Raw genomic sequence first — 21,487 nt, forward strand, 5'->3', positions numbered from 1 at the left:
GTCATTTAGGCTCGTTACATTGAAGGTAGCAGTTTTTATAAGTTTTATTAGGAAAAGTGATACTGACGGTGAACTCTTAACGCCACTTGCATACGTTTGACTAGCGCAACCTGTGAGCGTTAACAGTTAAGTAGACGTAAAATACGTGGTAAATTAGTGTTACACTAAAATGTCTGAGTAAATCAATGTTACAATAAAACTTCTGAGCCATTCTTACATACGGTTTAGTTAGCAGAAATCTAATACTCTCCTCGCGTCTGCTTATTTTCCTTAGCTTGTTGTGGGCATTAGTGATCGTGTACTGTGAGCCTATGGGTTCCTATAAAGTAGAACTCGTATTTGTGCTTTTCATTCTGAACTCTTATTGTTAGCTAAAGGTTTTGTTTTGTACCTGCATCTGTCAGTGTACAATACTCAGTATTTACGTTTATTTGTGTCATTTCGACTCGATACATTGAATGTAGCCGTTTTTATAGTTTTATTAGGCCATTTTCGCGTGTACGTAAACGTTTGTTTACACTGTAAATGCGAGGGATTACCAGTAGGTGTAGTTTACCGCTGGTTACTGTTTAACATTTATAAATAACATTCACTATATAGCCCCTAGCAGTATACTGTAGGTCACTGTTTTTTCCTGTAGTATCCATTTGATAGCCCTAGCAGCAAAATAAGCACCAGATCTAGCTTCTACCATAAATATTTATTGTTTTTCATTGTTGAGTGTCCTTTCTGCCACCTAGAGTGTAGTTGTTAACCTAGTGTGGCAGTAGGTTTCCTTAAGTTTCTTATAGTAAATCACATATTAGCTAGATGGATAGGGACTGTGTCTGTTGTGTGCGGATGCAGGAGGAGTTAGCCACAGTCCAAATGCAGCTGGAAGCTTTGTTGGCCACAGTCAACTGGGTCCAGAGTGCCACCTTGAGGTGTAGTGAGGATGGGGTACCTGGGGCAGCCTTTTCTGTACTAGATGTGCGGACAGGGGGGCGGGGGAGAGATGTCACAGCTCTCTGTCACTGAGCCGACCTACACTAGTAACATAAAACTGTTTATTTGCTGCCATTAATCGTCACTGAGGAAAGAAGTCAACAAACCTAACTCAAAAACTTCATAAAAAGACTGAAAGCATTACAAAAACACACACATGGAAAAATATCCTAAATGTAAAACTAAAATGAACTCCCAACACTGCCAACACTGAAAAGATAGTCAACAAAAATGTAATAAAGGAGAAATTTAAAAAAAAAAAAAATCTGAAACTAAATATAATGTGTCATTTCTTATTAATGTGCTCTATTTGTATGTATACAGTCAATTGAATAAAGTTGAAAAAAGGTTCAAGTCATGGCTGTGATACAAATTTTAATTAATTTCTTCAGCTTCTACAATTGTTAAAGATAAAGCTGAGACTCGTACACCTCAAGGAAACTTTAAAACCATCAGTTCATAAATGAAAGAAAATGATCTGTTTTATGCCCAATTGTGCAATAAAATCTTCAAAGAAATGTAAATCCAAGTGTATGAAATATCTTTATTGATTTATGAATATTTCAATACCATAAACAGAGGATCATTTATAATTTTTGTCTGTCTGATGCAGTGTATGCGGTACTTTCACTCCTGTGCACTTCACACGTGTGAAAGAGACATCAAGGGACTCCAAACCTCCTGTTTGTGTATTAGTCAGTACAGTATCTTCTCTGAAAAATAACATGAAGAATGACAGAGAGCTTGGATCATTCCCTGGCTGATTGCTGTGTCCTAAGGACAAGTCTTCAAATGCGTGATTAAGTGGACTAAAATTATTTTTTTTCTAGTCAAATTTGTCACCACCCTTTCTTCCTCGGACAGACTATCAATTACATCTTGTTGACACAAGACTACATGTTACACTTGTTGAGGTACATGACTTCAAGACTGTCATGGTCAGAATCTGTGGAGGAGTTACCACTCGTATCAACTTCGAATAATTCATCCCCACTGTCATGCTTCATATCTTCATAATTTCTTCCTCAATAAGAAGGGAACAACAACAACAACAACATATTCAATAGAAGGGCTGAAGATAAAAACATTTGGATCAACAGAGGCGTCCAATCCCACCCATCGGCTTTGATCCGTGATGTAAGCATGTTGTGGTGTGTGACGTCATGACGGTGCGGAGTTTAGTTTATGAGTGTGTTGTGTTTGTAGCTGTCGTCTTGTTGCAGTTGGAGGTGTCCTCAAGTGGTGTGTGTATGGTCCGTGTATTATGTGGTGTATTGGGTTCATTTGGTTATCACTGCTTGAAGTGTGCATTTATCGGTCATGACTGTTATAGAAGAACAGAAATTGGTTTCACTGAGTTAAGAATCAAGTTTGTGTTGTGTTTATGTTATTGTGGTGTCACTTGCTGTTTGTTGAGTGGTAAGTCATTTAATTTAATTTGTGGCTTCTTTTGTTTGGTATGGATATGTCTTCTAAGTTTAATTGGGTTAAGGTTGAGGGGGGGGGGGCTGGTTTGTTTTGGATGTGTTTTTGTTTGTTTGTTTGGCAGAGGTGGGGGGATTGGGGTTGCTGACCTAGTATGTAGTGCTGGAACTTTTTTGTGGTAAGTAGCCATTTTTTTGGATCTATTGTTTGCATGTTATGATGATTGGTGGGGTATTTGTGTGTTGTTGGGTCAGTGTTATTTACTGCATGTGTTGATGGTTGGTGTTTTGTTATCAGCACTTGTGGTTGATTTATGTATCTTAGGGGAAGAACTTTATTTCAATTTTTTTGGTATTGTCAGTTGTATTTGAGTTATATAGGTCAAGGGAAGTGTCCAATTCCAATGACTCGTTGTAGCTACGTGTTTTGGTATTGTGAGCTGCCGTTGACCTATATAGGTCAAGTGAAGTGTCCGATTCCCATTTTTGATGGTATGTGTAGTCGCAGTGTTGCAATTTTTCTAGATATCAATTTTCATTTTGTGGTATCGGTAATTGTGGTTGAGCTATGTAGATGAAGGGAAGTGACAGATTCCTGTGAATATTGTGAATGTAGTGGAATTGGGGAAATTTTGATTGGTTTTATGTTGTCGTGTGTGTGTGTGTGTGTGTGTGTGTGTGTGTGTGTGTGTGTGTGTGTGTGTGTGTGTTTTTAGTTTGTCCCCACCCAAAAACCCCCAATTTCCCGCACTGGTCCCGTGAGTTTGATTATATTTATGGATTTTGTAATCGTGTTTACATAACGACCTCATAGGCGCCATATTGGAGACATTGTGAATGGTCGTGTCCGCCATATTGGTGACGTCATTGCTCAAAGCATACGGGTGGAATCGGACATTTCTGTAATCCCAAACATTGATGAACAGTAAGATCAAGTAAAATTGAATGCAGTGAAATAATATCGTAGTAGACACAGTACTACTACTACTACTACTACTACTACTACTACTACTACCAACTTAGTAGCCAGAACTGTGAGAAACTGCTAAAAAATAGGTTCAAAGCTCTATTGTGCACTTAAATTCATGAACAGTACACAGCTGCCTGTGAAGTTGCGCATTTATACTTGTCATTAGTGGTCAGGGGGCAGCAGGATGGCTTAAGTTAACTCATCAATAGCGCTCAAGGAAAACCCACAAGCTGTGCTTAAACTCGTCAAAAGTACCTGGTGACTGGCAGAACATGAAGACAGTACTCAACAACAATAGATAAAGGACTAAGTACAGATGAGACAGTGGTTGGCCAAGAAATTTATTTGGAGGGTAGGCCCTGAAATTGTCATTTTGTATATAGCTCAGTTGGTCAGTTTCATACTGCATCATGCCCAAAAACAAGTGTGTCCATTCATAGTAGTGAATCATATTAAAAAAAAACTGTGTTGTTAAAAACCAAGTTAAGGAAAAACGGTAGTGTCCTACGATTTCGAACCGAGCATCACAAGAAGTGAACCAAGTATGGCATATCCCTGGACAATAAGAATAACAATAAAGATGATGATGATGTAGTATTCCACATTAATATTAAAGGAAATAATTTTCAACAGACAAAACATCATGCTGCGTTAACTGAAGCCTGTGTCATTCAAAGGAATTAATTAATGCATTGTATATGTGCTATGCCAATCAACGATATCAATTCATTTTGAAATGTGAATTGACCACCTAGTATCTGTTAATGAGCAACTTAGGTGGCAACCACTGATCAATGCAACTAGCTGATAGTAATAATTTGAATCTAAGCTTGCTTGCTAAAGAGACTTGACTTTGTAACCCCAAATACAGACTCACATAAGTGCCAAGAGCAGACATTATCAACAAATATTGACTGCAAAATCAGACAGTTCTGTGTCGCCTCGCTTTCACGCTAATGGAGGACATTTTGAACATTTCCTGTAACACAGTGTTTGAAGTCACGCTGGTACATTCTGTTGCTGTGTGTTTCCATTCCATGATTAATGTGATTTGAAGAGAAGTAATAAAATGAGCTCTAACATGGAAATTAAGCATTTCCGGACACATGTCCACATAACATATTTTCTTCCTTTGTGTGTGAGGAATATTTCCTGAAAGTTTGGCCGTACCTTTTTGTAACACCCTGTATAATAACCATTTTGATTTTTCTAGCATAATTATTCATAGTTTTCTTATCAGGTTGCCTACTAGACTGAAAAACCATCATGACAATGTATCTAATTGACTGCCATTTCATACGAGATGCTATTTCTCAATAATGACATGCCTCACTACTTCATTTTCATCACTGGCACCACAGCACGCACACAATGCATTAGGGGCAGCATTGATGTGCCTGGTACATATGTCACTCCATATTTTGATCTACATAATATTGCTATCTCCAAAAAACAGTATCAATCAATAGCTCACAGAGTAAATTTTATACATGAGATATTTCATCTACCTTTTTTCAATTACTGTAGAAGTAACATGGGGTCAAATTTCTGACACTACTCTGTTTGTTTTAGTGTAACTCAAACCATGTACACAAAATATGAATCATTCTGTATAGAAAGTGAACATTTCAGAAGTAATTTTCTGTTAATCAGTAATGTAACAAAACAAATCTGTAAGCATGCAAGACTCTGAAACCCTTAACATGGGATTATAAAAGAAAGAAGTTATTTTGAAATAACAAATGAATGGAGAGGTGAAACAATTAGTAATAGGGTAAAAGGAACTACTACTATCAATAAGTAAGATATTGTAACAGACTACTGCACACAATGAAGTAGAGGAGTATATATGTAAAATAAGTTACAAATGTAAGACAGGACACAAGATAAGATAAAAAATACAACATTATAACAAGGTTTATGGTACATTAATAAATAATCTAGAGAAAATTTATAACTGGTAGAAAATAAACTTTTTCTCGCTTGCATTGAAATTTCAACACAAAACTTTCCAAGAAGAGACTTAACTCTGTCAAAATTTTAGGTCTGGTACTAATTTTATATTAACCACAACAGAGCAGAAAGTAAAAAAGAAGTCCATAAATGGAAAAAAAGTCGTTAAGATTTGAGCATGATGCTATGTCATCGCTAAAAGCATGCACAGTATAAGTGCTATCTTACGTCAATTTCGCCTCAACTTCCCAAAGTATCTAAAGAATCAAGAGTTGTACTCTTATACAGAATGGTTAATGCTGAATATATAAAATTGTACTTAGGAAACTTGGGCAATAGCCTCAGACCACAGGGCACATACAGCTACTTCTGCATTTGATCACTTGGGCCTTAGAAACACAAATGTTTCTACAACTTCTTAAACAGTGACAATAAACTGCAGAACTCTGGGATCACGATCTAGGTTAGTGGAGTTGCAAGAGGAGTTAATTAAGACCAAATAATATGTAGAAAGGTTATCAGAAGCGTTGAAAAAAATCCAGACCAAATGGAATTAAAATCAGGCCGTATGTTTTATTACAGATGAAAAGAGTGGAAGTAAATACAAGTGTAGCCTTTGTAGCAAATAAGAAAATTAAAAATACTACAGGTATTAAAGGAAACTCAAATATTATATTAAAACTGGTTTTAAAAATAAGAAAGAGATATACTGTGGCAATCGCTTGAACCTATGGACCAACACTCAGATGCTGTTGAGGTATGACACCTCTACAAATATTTACAGTTATTTCAAGCAGAATGACCTCCTCTAAACCAACAAGCACGAATTCTGAAAACCTCCATCACACAACACCCCCCTACACTTTTTTTGTATTTATTTATTTGTTTTACTCCACATACCATCCTCAAAGACAAAGATTGAGGGAATAAGGTAGATGGAATATTTCCTGATTTATAAAAACAATTCGACTTAATACTGCACCAATGTTTATTATCAAAAGTATGGTGATATGGGTATCAGACAACATATGTGACTGGGTTGATGTTTTCTATGTAAACAGGGTACAGCATAATCCCTATACTGTAAATTGATGGGGTAACAGAATGTAAATTATACCAAAATCTGTTTTAAACATTTCTGAGATTTGCTGGATCCACTACAGTAGATGCTATATATCTTTATACTTGGTCAAGCGATCAAATTGAGCTATAATCTTCTGATTTGTAATTAAACGTTGACAGGCAATGTGAAATGCAGCATCTATAATGGTCTAGTGCAGGGTCATGTAAATTTCTTAGTTCTTCCCAATTTCATGGCAGTTTGTCATAACATCCCATGATCTCCTAATGGGTATATCAGCATCCTAGCATCCTTTCAACTATGGAGCTGTCTCCATGTTCAGCTGCATTGTTCTGCTGAATTCTCTTCAAAATAAATGTTAATCTTTTAGCCATGTACTTCACTTTGCTGGAATTCATTTCAGGTGACAGCTTATAAGTCTTGAAACATGAATGGATTTTTTGGTGATAAAGAACCTCAAAGGGAATCAACACTGTGGTTTCATGTATCCTGGTGTTGTATGATGAAATCACATATGGTAATAGACAATCCCAGTCTGAGGGGAAGCTAATCATGTTATAAGATAAGATTCTAGGTACTGTTTTATGAATGTGTTCAACCCTGTCATTACTCTTAGAATGAAATGACGTAGCTCTGAACTTCTTTATTTTAAACAGTCAAGATATCTGTATGATAAGATTGGCCGTAACGTTTGTCCCTCAGTCTGCTATAATGGCCTCTGGACTTCTAGATTGTAGTGCAAAATAAGTTACCAGTGCTCTCACAACCATCTCAGCGGCCATATCTGCAGTGGGTCACACAATAAGATGATGAGAGAAACGGTCAGCGACAGATAAAATGTATGTTACTTTTTACTGTTAAGGCAAATGGTCCAGCAATATAGAGTGCTAAGACTTTGAAAGGTCCAGCTACCTCAGATATAGTTTGAAGAGGTACATTTGGTTTTTGTTCTTGCACTCTCTGCAAAAAGACAATTTTGAACATAATATCCTAATTTATTTGTGGCACTTTCCCCATTACGATGTGTCTGTATACACTCATGACTTTGTCGCAGTATATACTTGCCAGTAGTCTCGGGATTCTTGTGCCTTCTTTAATTCCTCAGTAAGCACATCATCTACTTACAGGATCTTAATTTTTGTACTCAAGGCACCTGGATTCTGATTTAACTTTCCAGGCTTAAGTCTGGTTATGTAGTCATATTCACAGAGTTTTAAGGCCAACCTAACAAGTCCACTGCTGGGATCCTTTAAACTCAAAAGGCACTGTAAAGCAACACGATCTGCAATTACTGTGAACTGTCATGCCTGTAGGTAACACTGACAGTAATGGGTGCCAAAAACAAGAATCAGAAGTTCATTTTGTGTGGTGGTGTAATTTTGCACAGCTGCTACACCTGACGTGAAGCATAACCAATTGGTTTTTCTTCACCATTTTGTATCTGACTCAAAATACAACCAGCTGAGACATTGCTAGCATCACACAACAAGATTAAAGGTAGAGCAAAATGCCGATAACCCAAGACAGGTGCACTTGTTAAGAATGTCTTTCAGTTTTAACATGGCCCTCGTGCTATCCATTGGCCAGACAGGAGCAACTCCCTTCGTTAGTAATTTTACAAGCCATTTTGTGGTGACCAGATAGTTCTCCACAAAATGGCGATAGTAATTTATTAACCTGAGAAATCAGTTGCAATTCTTTAATGTTCCTCGATGCTGGAAAATCATTCACTGCATTTTTTAATTGTGGTTCTGGTCTTAACCATATGCTAAAATTATATGGCCTGCATAGTGCAATCATGATAGTGCAAAATCGCAGTTTTTGAATTTCAAATTTAGATTAGCATCACTAAAATGGGTTAGTATGTTTTTTAGTTACTTTGCATGTTCTCTCACTGAATTTGAAAAGACAACTGTGTTATCCAGGTATACTAGTCACATGGTTGGCTTTAAACCTTCTAAAAGTAAATCATCAAAATGTTAAAATGTTGTGCAGGGGGAGAGGCGGGTGTTTGGGGGGGAGGGGGGGTTGGAAGGGCTTTCTTTGATATTCATAATGCCCACAGGGTACAACAAAAGCTGTCTTTTTCTCCATCTTTAATAGCTACATGAATCTGATAGTAGCTGGAGCATGGTGAAGAATTTGCATTTGACAAGATGATTGAAAATATCATCAATCCTTGCAAAAAATGCTGCAAGCTTTTCCTCTGTAACTGGTTTTGTTGGGGATTACCACTGTAACGAGCGTACATAAACAAGGTGTGTACGACCCGGGACAACCGTTTTTTTTTTTAGAATTCTAGTTATTTTTGATTGTTTTCAGTTAATTTTTTGTAATTTTGGCTGGTAAGAACCGATACTCTAACAAAGGATATTACTGTACCCCACTACTGCAGAATAATACTTCGACAGTATAAGATAAACGAGAGAAAAAGAACGAAAATTACTTAAATTGCAAAGGAAATGCGCCATATACGACGACGACACACAGTGCTCGTGCAAGTGTCTGCCAAATGCAAAATGTGTCAAAGGCTTTAGGAAGACTATACAATGCTTCATAACAACAAATTGCTTCCGATGAGCGTGAAGTCACAACTGTTTACATTAGATTTCTTTTAGCAGTTACGAGCGGGCTCATGCGCATGCGCAGTTGAGTTGCTTTTGAGTAGTAGATTCTCTTAATTCTGGCTACAGGAATGTGGATGTTGGCTGTGCAAGCAGTCGCATCAAGCAGCTAGATGCTACCGGTAAAAGGGGGCGCCAAATTCATATTCTTGAGGAAAAAAACTTGTATCACAAAGTGCCTAGCATGCAGCGCATGTTTGTCTATTGATTATTCATATGATTTTGAAACGCATCCCTATTGGATTTTGAACACATTTTAAGTTGATTTCTGACTGAATCATAAGTAGATTTTTGAATGCATGCATAGTGTATGTGATGTCTCATCGCATCTAGAAATAAACTTCCCGTAGATGGGACAGGGCTATACGATCTGAGCAGACTAAAGCCAAACGGATGAATGCCAATTGCTGTCTGATTATGTGGTTGATTGGATTTGTGAAAGATCAGTGTTGTTATAATTACTAGCGAAATCCATAGATTCAGACTACCAGAGTGGAAATAAACAACTGTCAGGAATAACAGGTGAGAAAGATTATGTATTATCTTCTCTGTGTATCAAAGGAAATGAAATTTTGGCAGAAAATTTTTGGCCATATCGCTACACTAGTAAGGACCAGTAGCACAGTTCTTGTCTAGCAGCCACTTAAGTTCCATTCTGGAAGTAACATGGAAAACGTGTTGCACAAAAACGTAAAACGCCTAACTGGAAAACAATTGCGGGATAACCTAACATGTGATTCTGGCAGGGTTAGTGAAGCTAATCAGCGAACAAATTTTGACAATGGCACGAATAGCTACAGAATTGGTGGTGACAAGATTGTTTCTGGAACGAGGAAGGAGAAGAAACGGGGACAAATTATGGGAGAATAAGACAATCCCAAATTTATATAAAAATTTCGTAATACTACTTTTCGGTCTCATGCTTGAGAAACTGGTGCATATGAATGAAAGTGAAACTATTTCCTAACATTAAGTTTTTTTGTTTGTAGTAGGCCTAATAGGCATTTGATATTGGTACTTTGTGAACTATATTCTGTAGTGTTATAAAAATGGCCATTGGTGCCAAAACAGTCTTGTTTGTTTGGTGTGTGTTACAAAACTGCTGACATATTAGAAAGGCCTATTATGTTTTACCTAGCAGACAGCGACAAAATAGATGTAATCAGATCGAGAAACCATACCAGTCTTGGGTATTATTTCTGTTAACAGCTTTTTCAGTTGTAGATAATGACATTTTTATTTTTCATGTAGCAAAAGTTTCACGAACTTTGATGAGGTAATACCGTAGATCCTTTCCCAGAAAGGAAAGCACACCATGTAAAGCTGTAGTGAGATTAGAGAGAAAAAAATGCTAGGAGCTAAGGATTGAAGAAATGCATAATTTCTTGATTATCTCTTGTCTTTATTGGTTTTATGTATCCTATATTTAATTTTATGTCACACAAAACAGCAAGTTATTAGCCAATAGGCAATAAAGAGTTCAGATTTTCTGAAGAGTTCTTGTTCTCCTGATTACAAAAAATCCCATCCGCTATTAATTGTGAGATTTTGTTTTTTGAAAAGGGGCAGGCTGTCAAACTGGTTGACTGGGAACAGGTGAGGCCCCACAGGACATTTCAATTTCCACTGTCCTGAATATAGTTTGATGGCATCCATTACAAAATATACACGTTTCAATTCCACAGAGCGAAATACAGTGATATGCGTTAGAAGAATGATTTGTCAAGAGGCATGGCACTGCACTTTGGCGTACTTAAGACCAAATAATATGTCTTACATTTCCTCGAACACACATGTTTTATGCTTCAGACTTTTCAGAAAGATGTGCGCTACAAGATGAACATATTTTTGAAAATTCGATTTTTTTAGTATTGATCCGGTGCGCAAATATCGTAGATCTGGGACTGATGCGCAGAGCAGTCAGAGTAGAGTTGTAGTGGGTAGTCTCCACGTGATCTGTGTCAACATTTAGTGATTTTGCTGTTTCGCCTTCATGTACTCTCACGTCAAATCAAAACAAAACGGATGTCTGTGGCCGGGAGCTATCAAGTGAATTAAAATACATTCACATAATTATGGAAGGCTAAAATATGGCATTAGTTTCAGATTTTATTTTATTTCTACCTTTCTGACAGTCAAGCATTAATTGCCTTGTGGAACAATGAAGTTATTTTTGTCTGTTTGCTAAAGAAATTTGGCTTTTATTAATCTTTTCTGCAGTGGCAGTCAATGTATTTGAAACGAAATGTTTAATTCAACAGTGCTGGCTAGTTTCAACTGTTCGCTGCATTTCACGTGCATGGTTTTTTTTCCCCCTAGCACATATGACATTATGCCATAATTAAGAACCAAATATGATATAATACAATACTGGTGCTCCAAGAAAATTTACATCGCAAAGCCACACGGAAAAGCTTAATATCAAGTTGAGGTCTACTTCATTGGAAATCTGGACATACGAGTGTGCACTTTAAATGTGCACATTTTAATATGGTTCACGAAATTCCGATGCTCATGGAGTATCTTCTAATGTCTTGTTTCTTTTATGACATAATGTATGATCTTTCAGTGTTTAACACGTACGCACATACGGGCTTCCTATGTTATGATAGCTGTGTCGCCTGTTATTTGCGCTGTCTGGCAACTGGTGAAACAAACCTATTTCTGACAGGTCACGGGAAAATATTGCGACTAGTGGTTTCAAAAGCATTACTTTCAAAGTAAATATCCTTCTACGTAAGTTGAACTATGTGCAAGAATGTGCCATGAATTTATTAAATTAAAGAGCGTTTGACTCATTTAAAAATCAACTCTTTGATGATGAGTCATTTAGAAGAATTTTGAACCCTGAAGATCAGACATTTATCTCATTATTGTAAATTTTACTGGCACATTTGTGTGATGTATCTCAAAGTGCAACACACACAAAAAAGATCAACATTATATGCGAAAGCTTAACTTCTCTTGCAGCATATTAACCTTAGAGACCAATATTATATGTGACAGCTTTGCTTTTCTTGTAGCAACACCATATATATTAATTTAAACTATTAACTTTCCCTGTTTGTGTGTTCGTGCTACTTAGCAGTGATGTTGCTGCTGGCTGACTACATCACGTGTCCTATGCTCTGAATATCGGCTGGCGAGATCACGTGACATGAGCTATGACTGGCTTACAAAAGCGCATCGCAATCTTGATTTCAGTGATTTGGAAAGTAACATGTGGCGTTTGGTGGAATTCCAATGTATACTTTTGTAATACGAAAATACGCAGCATGCATGTTGCTGCACATGAAAGATATTTCCAAATCTTGTCTTTTTCCCTGAGTTTCGTTTTCTATTGTGCCAGGAAATTCTACGCCCATGTATAAAACCATAACCATTCAAAGGATTGATAAGGGAAAATATACTGTCACTTAACATGGAGAAAGCTTGTTTTCACCTGGGAGAAAGTGTATTTTTATCCGTGAAAAATCCGGGATTTTTTTTTCCTTGTCCGCGTATACACCCTGCACAAGAACAAAACATTGTACAGATATCATACATATGTCATTTTGAAGAGAAACCCTGAAAGTTCTTTTTTCATGTGTACCGTGCAACGGTTCTTTCGCGTTCTCGTCAATACGGTACCAGAACGTTTAAGTTCTACCACTGTAAAGATGCAAGATCCTCGATTCGGAGTGTCAGAACTGTGTAGTAAGTAGTGACAGGCACACTCCAAACCATCGACTCTCAGAGAGTGATTTTAGCCGTGTTCAACCTAATGGTAAATTATTGAACTATTTTTCTCTGAATCATACAGTTTGTGGTAAAAGCAGTGAGAATAATTACTTTTGGAAACCTTTTATCAGACAAAGCCTGTTATAACAATAAACTGTTTCGCTTAATAAAACGGCCGCCAGCCCAAATCGGGCACAGTGTCCACACAAAAAGATGAAGTCAATTTTCGACACTGAATAAATAACTGCTTTCACTTACTATGTAACTGAGACACAACCTCTTAATTTCCATTTACTTGGGTCATTTGGCAGTAAGTACTATTAATCCCACTTTCTGTTACTTATGGAATTTACCACTATACTTCAGTAATTATTTAAAGAAAACACACACATGTTTCAACAAGGATACAAAAAAATATTAAACTTATAGCTATTATTCATATGACCAAAACTATTATTTAACACGACTAGATTTCATTTCTTTAGGACTTTTATTTGTTAACATTTAACTAACACCAATATTTGTCTGGCTTTCTTTGACATAGAGAAGTAACAAATACTGTTAAGATTGTTGCAGTTAAACAATTATGTTATCTTACTTTCAAAAATGCTATTGAAAACTTATCCTCATGGTCACGCAAAGCGGTGGTTCTTAAACCGATATGTGCAAACTTTAGTATTTAACAATGATTTTCAGAATTTACTACCAAAACAATAGTATTGCCAGTAATTTACTATTATTCAAGCTTCAATAAAAATCAGAATACTCGGAATAAATTCGTTTAGGTAAGGACCCTACTGAGGTAAATGAAATTGGAAAATTATGGTTAAACACAAAGGTACATTTAACGCTTATATTCCACTGATTGAAGAAGGATGGTTCTTACTGTGATACACTTCTAAGTAAAGTACTTTGCCTGTTACTGATGTCGAAGGTGGCGTGAGGCGGTGCTGCGTAGTAACATTGCACAGGTACGGCTCTTGATGTACATAGCTCTATCTTCCTCTTGTTGGCGACGATAAAATGGCAAATTTCTGAGCTATTAATTTATTGCTGTACTGCGCCAATCATGTAGAACACGTCTGAGCACGTTCACCACTTGCAGGGCAGCTACCGACTGTGTGTGTCACTTGCGCACCAATTCTCACTCGCATGCCCCACCACCTTTCCCATTCCACCACAGAACGGAGTTCCGTTCTGCCTATGATCCCTACACATTTTCATTTTACACTTCTGCTTACAAAAACCCTAAGTATGAACCATCTACAATTGCATGACAGCACATACATACAAAATTGACATAATTAATTACAGTTGTACTTGAAATATTACATAATTATTTACAAAATATGTTTTAATACATCTATTCCACCTACATCAAAGAGGTTATTTTTAACAGATGAACTACACTTAACAAAAGCTTACTCTCGTTATAGTATTTACTTAATTTTTCAAAATTATTACGGAACAAAAAATTTAAAATATACAGATTAATGGCCGTATTATATTTACAGCATTACAACTGCCACAGCGTATTTTGGTAATTTGCCGATAGTTGGTGCTAGTCACAAGCATGGTGAGTTGAGGTATGTTGTAGTTTGACAAATGGGAAAGTGAACAGTCATAAATGTCGAATATGGGGTACAAAGCATCCACACAAATGCATTGAATTTGAGCTTGATTCCCCAAAGGTAAATATTTTTTGTGCCTTGTCACGTCGAAAACTGTACAGGCCATTCTTCTTTGTCGAAAGCACTGTCACTGGACATGTTTCAGCAGAATGGGGCTCCACCCCATTTCCATCTTGAAGTTTGTGGGTACCTGAACACGGAGCTACTGCATTGGTGGATTGGCCGTGCTACAAAAGGGGACAGCTGTTTCATGAAATGGCCTTCCTGATCACCAGACCTCACTCCATGTGAGTCTTTTCTGTGGGAACACATTAAAGATCTGATGTATGTACCACCTCTACCACGTGATACAGCAGAGGTCCGGGAGAGAATACGGGAAGCGACTGCCACAGTCGACGATGCCATGCTAGGATGGGTATGGCAAGGTATCAATTACCATACTGACATGTGCTGGGTCTCTCATGGTTCGCATATCAAATGTTTGTAAAAAACAAAAACTTTCACAGTCTCTCTTCAAAGTGCAATATGTATGAGACCTGCACAATGTTTAATTCTTTTGCAATAAATAATGATTGAAAGTGTTCCCTGTGCACCCTGTATGTGACAACCAGGAACTGAAAGAAGGTTTAATTACTCCAGCTTTTAGTAAATCTGAGGCATTTTTGTCTACTGCAGGCTGCAAGTGATAGGGTATGCAATAAGTTTTCCAGGCTATTGGCTTGGTATCATATGTAGGAATCTTGTGGTACATTAAGAAGTTTGACAGAAGTTGTTTCTTTTCTTCAGATGAAGTTGCAAAGTCAGCTAGAATGGGGTACAGTTGACAGTGAGTATATCTAACAAACAAAACATTTATTTGTATGCCTGTATTGATGAGAAAGGTAGAAGTTCTGTTCATTTATCTTGCAAACTTACGTTTACCACTTGAGCAATTCCTATCTCTCTTACCGGATTGGCTTTGCAGAAGGGGAGCAAGGAGCAATGGCAGAACTGCTCCCATTCACATTTCGCGTATTCACATTCCTTCGAGCACCTCATTGACCTACTTGGTTAGCTGACCAGTGCTGTAGAGATGGACAGTTTTCTCTCTCGTGTCTGATTTTTCTAAAACAAGCACATGCTGGTGCCAAACACTAAGGAGCCGTGTAACTTTTTGTCATTTGCAACGAGTGTAGCACACTTCACAATGAATGCACATCAAGTGGGCTTTATCCCGGTGGATGATTAGACGAATTGTTGCACCTCCTTTGTGAGTTGTGTAGCCTATCTTAGTGTACTCGGTGTACTTCACCTTGTCACGTACCTGTGGGGTCAATCCTGCAAATGAGTGAATCTGCAAGCAAGTTTCTGATTTACTGAGTGGTATCTCATTCCTTTCATTACTTTCTGTTAGTACATATGTACGACAACACACAACTCTTATTCGGTCAGAAAATCACTCGAAATCCTCTCCAGAATTTTGATATTTGATGGAAAGATTGTCCTTATAGTAGCTGACTGTATTTATCTCTGTACATATCCTCAACGCATTCTGCAAGGATGTCAAATGCCTTGGTATTTCTCAGCCCTTCCTTGAATCTACATAAGCATGAGCCACTCCTTGCAATTTCGTGCTGGTACTCCTATAAACTTTTCGTCAGTCGATGGGGACAGTTTCCCTGTATCCATTACATTTTGTACTACTGTGTCAACGTTTACACCTAGTTTAGAACCGCCTATGGGAACACAGAAATAGGGAAGTTAGGCTAGCTCCAGGCACAATGCTGTTTTGCAGCATCACATTTACTAATGCCTCACTGAGGTGCCTTTGCAGATCATCATTTTTCACACGGAGTTGCTCCACCCATGTTTGCAATATGTTGGATCCATCTCTAGTTGCCTCTGTGACGTGGTTGAGGGAATTGCTTTAAACTAGACACACACACGCACACACACACACACACACACAAAATTTGATCACAGACCTCGATGATGTCAGTGGCAGCATTGGTCCAGAGGAATTTCCCCCTACAAGTGAAGCTTGCACATTTAATATGTAGTAATTGGATAGATAAAAAAATCCAGTCACCAAGTGATGGCAGGAGAAAGGTTTTACTTATGCAAACATTTGAAGCCAGTGACCCCTCCTTCCAGCATAAAGATTGAATGGGTAGGGAGAGGGGTGAAGGGAAGGGAACTTGAGACGTCTAGGGAAAGGGGTGGGGTTCTGAAAAGTCACCCAGAATGCAAGGTCAGGGGAGACTTAACAGATGGGATGATAAAGGAAAACACCAACCGTTGCTTGGTGAATGGATTTTTTAGCTATACAATTACAGTATATTGTCAGAAATCGATTATTTTGATTGTTACAATTAAATTGTTCATTGACCATTGATTGGGCAGCAATGCAGTGGCGATGCCTGGTGTCGAGGTGGCATTGGGACATCATAATCATGATGTGGCCTCGTGCGACCACGATAGAGGAGGCAGACGAGGTTGAATTTCCTTGCCTAATGGCAGTGATGGCAGCGTGGCATTAGGCCTGGGTAGACTGTGGTGGGCAGCTTGGGCTGACTGTGCTAAGCACTTGTCTGTTGCACCGCAGCATGGAGCCGGACTGTCCTGCATGATGGATTCTTACATCTGTTCACGGCTTAGTACTTTGTATGGGGCACCTCAAAGCTGAAAGTGGGTCAAATTTGGCATCTCACTTCAGATGCCAGTTCTTACACCCACTTTGGGGTGTCGTCAGGATTGGATAGTGATGTGGACTTGTAATTAATATACGTAGTCATGTTGGGAAAAGGAAACTGTATCAGTTTATTTGCTCATAGGGATTACATTGTGAGAATTGTCAGGAAGACAACAGAAGGTGGTTCCAGAACCATCTTGGAGCAGAAGGGAAAATGCCAAGGTACAGAAACTGAGCCATTTAGTGTTTGCTATAGGTGGCGGTTTGGAACATAAGAGAGAGATGTTCTTCAGCTCTGATAGCAGTCAGTGTCTAAAGTGAAGTGATCCTGTGGCGTGATTTGGTTGGTAGGTAGGTCTTTACAGTGATGATTTATCCTAGTCCATCATGAACTGGCCCATTGTTATATCAGCAGCAAGGCGACAGACTGAATGGGAGCCCATTTGTAAAATGAAGTAATAGTAATATCTTGCTTATGGAGACTGGAGTAGCACCTTGCAAACAAACTACTTTCCAATAACAGTTTTAGCCACGGATGTGACATTTCCTGAGCCTTTTACAGAACTATTGTGTAAAAATGGATGTTTGCGAGACTTTAATATGGTGCATCATTTAAACTATATATTTTCAGAATGAGATATTCACTCTGCAGCAGAGTGTACGCTGATATGAAACTTCCTGACAGATTAAAACTGTGTGCCCGACCGAGACTCGAACTCGGGACCTTTGCCTTTCGCGGGCAAGCGCTCTACCATCTGAGCTACCGAAGCATGACTCACGCCCGGTACTCACAGCTTTACTTCTGCCAGTATCTCGTCTCCTACCTTCCAAACTTTTATATATTTTCAAATTACAAAAGTATAAATATGAAAAACACTGAATGTGACGCTTACGTTTTGTGAACATGTAAATTAACATGGCATCTGGTATCTTTTAACATAACATAGATCCCAGCCTACTTCAGCAAGACATGTTATTTGTCCATAAAAACATGTCAAATCTCTTCCTCATGATCAGATAAAGATGTTCATTTAAAAATATTATTTAGCTAGTTAATATATAAAGAACTCCCCACTGTGTAATATTTTCAGAAATGACGAAAGAATTGTCGGCTTAGGACATCATCAAAGTGTGACAGATATGGAACATCTTCTCCTGCTGCGAAGGGGTTATTTACTTATTGGGGTTGTGGCTTGGCAGTGTTTTGGAAGGCAGAGAGGAAGAGGCACCGTCTGCAGTATCAACACCCAGAATAAGCTTAACAAGGCTAAGGAGCAATGTCACTCTCTTCTGTGGTGTTATGAGATTCAGTTTGAAAATGTTGTTCTCGTTAATGAGATCTGTTTACTCAATGTATATGAATGTCACATAAGAGTAACAAAATACAAAAGAGTGTTTAAAAGGCAGTTATGTTATTTTGTGGCTTGAAGACTAGAGAGCTGTCTTACAGCCCTCAATCCTCTGCAAATGCAAACAAAGTCACATGACAAGACATGGTGGCAGTGCATAGCAGGTTTGTTAACATGGAGAAACTACAAGAAGGTAACTGACTTGAGGTAAATGTTTATGAGTAGCATCAGGGTGACAGATCATTGAAATGTAATGTGTCTTCTCAGCTCAGTACAGCCATCCCTCTCTTTTTCACTGTTGAATTTCACTACCAACAATTCGTGCTTTGACCACAAGCTTCATTCACAAAGTAGTAAAAATAATATGGAATAACTATTAAAATAAATGTGAGGGTTACCCAAAAAGTGAGGCACTACATTTGTTTTCCTTCAGTAATTATTTATTGAACACAACGATAAATATACAAAAGAAAGAATGTTGTTTATTCTACATTCCCTATACTTCCACACAATTGCTGCCCTGTTCTATGGCCTTCCTCCATCGAGACACAAGGGTGTGTGTACCCTGTCAGTGCCACTCCTTGTTCTGGTATTGAAGCCATTTCTCCACTGTGAGAATCACATCTTTGTCATCCTCAAAATGTCATCTACAAATGTGATGCTTTAATGAGAAGAGCAAATGGAAGTTGGAGGTCAGGGCTTTAGGATGGATGAGATGATACTGTCCAACCCTGTTTAATGATGGTTCTGAAGTCCTCAAACTTAAGTGAGGCCGAGCGTTATCATATAGAATCAGTCAATCACCTGGGTTATTATGGTGACAAAATCATTGGAAGCCCCTTTTGGGTTTGGTTACTGTGTTCACATCTGCTTCAGAAATATTGGTACTGTGTCTTGGCATCACATCAAAGAGTGAGAAGATTTAGTTTCCTCATGAGATAGTGCGTAACCCATTGTGCACAAACTTCTGAGTAATTAAGACTATGGACAATTGCATCCACACTTTTCTTCCTGAGTGACAGCTTCATTGCCAAGTGCCAAGTTGTTGTGCATTGGTCTTTGTGAATGAACACATCAGCAAGCTGTGCCTGGTCAAGTTTGAAAGCCACGAATGGGCTCCCTGAATGAAGCAAATCTTGGAGCTCTGACGAACCAATGTCTCGTAATGGCCTCACTCTCTTTGCCCAATGACTAACAGAACTTTTGTCTATTGCAGATGCTCCATAAACAGGATGCAAACAATTGGGAATATTCTTGAAGGTTCTATTCTTTGCTGTGAGAAGTTCAATGACGACATGCTGCTTGTAGCTTAAATCATATAGAGACACTATTTCAAAACATTGCTATAGGTATGATACCTGTCAGAATAAATGGGATATTTGTGTGTGCAATTTGGAAGCTTCAAATAATGTATATCTTAACTGTCACATTCATACAATTTTTGCTGATTGAGAAAATATGTAGTACATTATTTTCCAGGCAATCTTCGTACTTTCAGTTAGCGTGACACCCTCTGTTCGCTGCTGTGTATGGTGGCGAGAACCTGACCAATTGGGTGCAATTTTGATTTACGTGCTAGCTAAAGTGCTATGTGCTATATTTCATGTTGTGTTTGTGTCCTGCAAAAAAATCCTATTTAACCGATGCTCCACTTTACAGATCTCACCAAACTGTCTCATTGTTGGTACAGTTTGTTACGCAAAAATATTGAGAACTCTGATGTCAGTGGATGAAACAGTACCTATATTCCGAGTTACAATTGAAGACTGCTTCATTATTATGAGAAATACAAATTTTTGATGCTAAAACTAGCCAGCTTTTGTTAAATATGAATGGAACGAATGCTTCAGGGCGAGGTGAAGAAAACCGAGAAAGGCACTATGTTGCACCTTCATATTAGGCTAACAACTCTTATGGTGACAGATCTGTATATGTAGTCTTATTCACAGTCCTGGGCTCTTATTTATAGTCTGATGATGATGAATTATGTTCATGCTGACACAGCAAATAGTTTGTGTGTGCATAGGATGGCAGGTCTCAGTTGTGAAATATTCTGAAGGGGTAGCAATACCTTTATAATTTGATGGGAAGCAACTTCCCATGCAAGCAGGATATGTGGACATTGTCAGATGTCTGGTGTTGTGCTGAAGACATTTGGTCCTCACAAGGGGAAGGTCTCGGAATGTCCAACCAATTTGAGTCATATTTGGCAGGGTGCTTGTATAAACCTAAAACAGAGGACTGAGATATTTTGGCTCAGAAAGCTCCCCCATCCTTATATTTGAGGAAACCACTCCTAAAGTTCATGACATGCGATAGATTCAAATTTGACGAAATCAGTAGGTAATTGAAAATTGGGTGCTTTCATCATGTGGGGGGGGGGGGGGGGTGCATATGCCCATTTCGTAGAATCGAAGAAAGAAACTGAGTATGCCTATGGTAAACACTGTTCAAAAGAACTGCCACTGACGTAGCGATCAAGGCATGTGGGTGAGGAGAAGAGAACATATGTTTAATTTCCAAATGCATTCTGCAGTTTTTTCATTAGTATTTTTGCTGTATTGAATCTAGTAGGAATAGGAAAGTCAAAAGGTAATCAGTGAAAAATAATAACAAGGTAGGGAAATAAATTTCTTTAATGACTTGGATTAGAAAGAATTATAATTTTAATCCTGGTTGCCCTACAAAGGCTCTTTCACTCACTGTTACATGTCTTCACTTACCTTTGAACATCTACATGGGTGGTACTTGTCATATAAACATTTGAAGCAAATATGCTTGTGGCACCAAGAACATGTAATGAAAGCAGCTTTCGCACAACTACATCATTCATTCTGAAGATTTGGCAGAAAACTGACTTGGGTTACATTTAAAAATATTTCGTTCTTGGGAATTACACTGAAGTACCAAGGAAACTGGTATAGGGATGTGTATTAAAATACAGAGAGATGTAAACAGACAGAATATGGCACTGCGGTCATCAATGCCTGTATAAGATAACAAGTGTCTGCCACAGTTGTTAGCTCGGTTACTGCTGCTGCAATGGCAGATTATCAAGATTTAAATGAGTTGGAACGTGT

General features: G+C 38.1%; 1 protein-coding gene across 1 annotated transcript in view; it reads left to right on the forward strand.

The window, feature by feature from the left end:
- LOC124553205 overlaps window positions 1-21,487 on the forward strand; it is a 226,247-nt gene that overhangs the window by 477 nt on the left and 204,283 nt on the right. The window lies entirely within an intron of this gene.

Source organism: Schistocerca americana, chromosome 11 (genome assembly GCF_021461395.2).
Source record: "Schistocerca americana isolate TAMUIC-IGC-003095 chromosome 11, iqSchAmer2.1, whole genome shotgun sequence".
NCBI lineage: Eukaryota > Metazoa > Arthropoda > Insecta > Orthoptera > Acrididae > Schistocerca > Schistocerca americana.